We start from the raw sequence: 4,013 nt of genomic DNA, 5'->3' as shown, positions 1-4,013 counted from the left end.
TTCAAAATACCATAAGCATTTAATTTTGTGTTATTTTCAGACATTTGATCCACTTACATATACATGAAGTAACACTTCTTAACAATACCGTTCTTTAAATCTTGTTAATGTAAATGAAAGACAGTGAAAAAACTAGTATACATTGTACTAGCTCCGAGGGCAAGACAATCTCATAAAATACATATAATATAAAAGCATAATAACAGTTTGTGAAAAAAGAGGCTATGAATTTAACAGACAGTGAGGAGGGAGGATTTGGAGCGAGGAGAGGAAAAGGAAATATAATGTAATTAAAATAGAATCTCAAGAAAGTTCTCAATGTGAGTTTCTATAATAGAAATCTTTTTGAGAAATCATACCCTGACTTGAAAGAAGTCACCTTCCACAGAACATTCAAGGCCATGCAATTGATAAATGATAAGCACTCATGTGATTAATGGAAGATTGGCTTGCAATTTTGCACAACACACTTAGAAGGTGTCACAAGAGAACATTTGGTTCTGGCATCTCTTGTAAAAGCTTTGGATAGGAGAAATCTTTTGATTCTGAAGTCCTTGATCAGGGACCTCATTTGGAGAAGATGCCACTGAATTTTACAGAGATAACACAAAATTTTGTAGCACCATTGAGAGAGCTTCAGGTTCCCTTTCTAATGCTTTGGAGTCTGATGTGAAAAAAAATGCCAGTAAAGACAATATTGGCTGTCACAGTGAAAAGACCTCTCCTACAGCTAATGCAGAGGAAATGGAACAACCTTCTTATTAAGTACCATTAAAGTCATGATTTTCTGCAGAACCATCAACTGGAGGATGGTGACTGAGTCAGCAACTGGGTTGGCCTAGATAGCATTCATACAAGATTTTCTCAGTGACTGGGGACTTGAATCCTGAAAACTACATTTGGCTTTTATCTAGCCTTTCCTTTCCTGATTATTCTACCCAAATTTATTTTTGCAAACCACCTACAGCATATGACAGAATTTTTGACTCTTCTGGTATTGTCCAGAAATGGAAATCCTCAAAAATATAGTAAATATGCCACTTTTAACCAAAAGACATACCCAAGTTTTTTGTGCCATAATCTTTTTTGTACACTGTGAAGATGTGTCTCTGCCAAAGAACTTTCTGACTGTTCAGAGAGCTGAATGGCCAATAGCTAGGCAGGAGAGGATAGGCAGAGATAGGAACTCTGGGAAAAGCAGAGGCATGATTTTCCAGCAAGGTATGGGGAAATTGGATGTACTGTACGGAGGAGAGGCAGTGTAGGTTCATATAAACAGCTTAATCTAAGTTATAAGAGCTAGTTGGAAACAAGCCTAAGCAAAGGCCAAGCTTTCATACTTAATAAGAAGTCCCTGTGTCATTTGGGAGCTGGTGGTCCAAAGAAAGCCCAGCTACACAAGGTGATGCTTTTAAATTATGGACTTGATCCTTGAGTCAGGCTCCCACCGCAGGTCCCACCTCATTCCATCTGAGTGGTTCCTACCCCCTCCCACTCATCCGTAGTTCAGAAAAACTTAGTATAAAACATTTCTTCTGATTTTCCATTTTACTACACTATATTAATTACAAATAGTTTTTTTCACTTATGATGTCAAATATGCGTTCTCTTCCGTAGCATACATTCTTTAATGTAGAAATAACATCATTCCATAATCTAAAATACAATCTCAAAAAATAAACAAAAAACACACAAAACATGTGTCCAAGAAAAGGTAATTATTATATTTTATATGCTATCTGGCTAAATGAGACCTGAGTCTTAAATTCTCTGATGAGAAAACACAGACCACAAATACAGTAAAAATGTGCTCATGTGCATGAAAGTTTATGTTTACGTGTGTGTATGTGTATGTATAATAACAATAACAGCAGCCATTAAGTGCTTACTTTGTTCCATAAATTTTTCTTAGCACTCTGCTTTTATTACTTGTTACCTTCACAATAACTCTGTGAAGGAATTCCTATGACTATCCTTACTTTACATTTGAGGAAGCTGGGGGACAAAGATGTGATGATAACCTAATTTCAAACTGAGTGATAAATCTAGGATTTGAACCCAGTTGTTCTCCTCAGAAGTCTGTTTGGGATTTGTGGAGGAAGAAGTACAGTATTAATGGTAATATTTAAAAGTAATACATGACTGTTCTTTTAATTTTCATTTCATTTATTGATGTATATCCTTTTGCAATCATTATTTTATGCCTTTCTCTCATTGTCTGTCTTTTTTCCTTTTATTGAATATGATTTTTCTCACATAATATATCCTGATTACAATTTCCCATAACTCTGCTCCTCCAAGGTCCTTCACACCCCATCTCCCCAACCCAGGTGCAACATTCTATCTCTCATTAGAAAACAAAAAGGCGCCGGGCGGTGGTGGCGCATGCCTTTAATCCCAGCACTCAGGAGGCAGAGGCAGGCGGATCTCTGTGAGTTCGAGGCTAGGCTGGACCGACAGCCTCCAAAACAATACAGAGAAACCCTGTCTCGAAAAACCAAAAAAAAAAAAAAGAAAAGAAAACAAAAAGGCTTCTAAATAATAATAATAAAACAAAGCTAAACTAAAGCATTGGAATTGGACAAAACAAACAGAAGGAAAAGAGTTCAAGAGAAGACAGACACAAGAAACAGAGACCCACTCATCCACACACTCATGAATCCCATAAAAACACTAAACTGACATAGGATCCTTGCAGGCCTGGGTCTCTGCTTCAGGAAACTTCTCTGATGATGGCTGAGTAAGGTATTGATCTGTGACTGTAGCAGAATGTCATTAGGAGTAATTGCATTGCTACTGTTTTTTAAACAACAGTATTATTTGGTATTACTCTAGGTCCCTGGGCTGTCTAGTCTCAGGTTCTTCATCACCCAAGCAGAGTCAGGTATAGGTTCCATCTTGTGAAGTGGACCTTAAATCAAATCAGATTACTCCCATGAGCTTTATGCCACTATTGCACTAGCATATTTTTCAGGCAGTAAACAAATTCCGCATTAAAGGGTTTGTGACTGGGTTGGTGTTTACCTTTCTCCTTTGGGAGCATGCAAAGTACCTTCCTGTACCAAAGACCTGGAACATAGAGGTAAAGGCATTATGTGGGTGCCTGGTTGACTTCCCCATGCTTAATGAGTTGTGTAGATGTTGCATTCAGCAATGGAACCTAGTGGTTAGTTTCCTAAGAGCAAACTATAGTCAATGCCCAAAAGCCTAGGTTGTTTATCAGTTCTCATGTGAGCGCACTGGCCAACAACTCAATTAGATATAGCTCAATCCTAGTACTGGGAGCTTCACTTGGTGACAAGAGATGATGAGTTGAGGCTCTGTTTCAACTATTATTTGGTGATTTCAGTTATATTACCTTCATACATGTAGATATTTTAGGGAGATTCTACTGTATTAGGTTTCCATAATACCACTCAAATGACCATTAATTTCAGCTGTCTCTCCCCATATTCACTCTTTCATCCCTCTCTTCCCTTCCCACTAGAAAAAAATTATGAAACACTTCACAAATTTGGATGTCATCCTTGCACTGGGACCACAATAATCTTCTCCGTATTGCTCCAATTTTAGTACATGTGGCATCAAAGCCAGCACATGGAAATAAATGTCACATTATACAAGGCAAGAATGCATTTTGTAAGTTTCTCTATGAAGAAAAAAGAATATAGACTTGTAATAATTTTCTTCATATTAACCCACAAGCCATATAACAAGCATTAAGTTTTATGATTTGGAATTGATATAGCTGGCCAAGCACAGATAGAATAATGATATTATTAAGTTTTTCATTTTCATATGAAACAGAAAAAATGATCTTAAAACAAATATATGTAGATGAATAGACATACAAACATAACTGTGCATGCAAACATATTTTCTCCCATAACTGTGCCTTTGGATCTCCTTCTTTCAGAACAGACCGCAGGATCAAGTCCAATACATTAACACAATGAGCATATTTTCTTAATAAAGACACTACATTTTTAAATTTAAACACTTGAATATTTAAT

General features: G+C 36.7%; 1 non-coding gene across 1 annotated transcript; it reads right to left on the bottom strand.

The window, feature by feature from the left end:
- Positions 1–3,490: 3,490 nt before the first annotated feature.
- On the bottom strand, positions 3,491–3,594 carry LOC121135545. The gene has a single exon (XR_005872648.1). It is a non-coding gene; the product is annotated as a U6 spliceosomal RNA (small nuclear RNA).
- Between the last annotated feature and the right edge of the window lie 419 nt (positions 3,595–4,013).

Source organism: Mesocricetus auratus, unplaced genomic scaffold, assembly GCF_017639785.1.
Source record: "Mesocricetus auratus isolate SY011 unplaced genomic scaffold, BCM_Maur_2.0 Super-Scaffold_4256, whole genome shotgun sequence".
Lineage (NCBI taxonomy): Eukaryota > Metazoa > Chordata > Mammalia > Rodentia > Cricetidae > Mesocricetus > Mesocricetus auratus.
The sequence above is the reverse complement of the archived record's forward strand: the minus strand, read 5'-3'. Positions and strand labels throughout refer to the sequence as shown.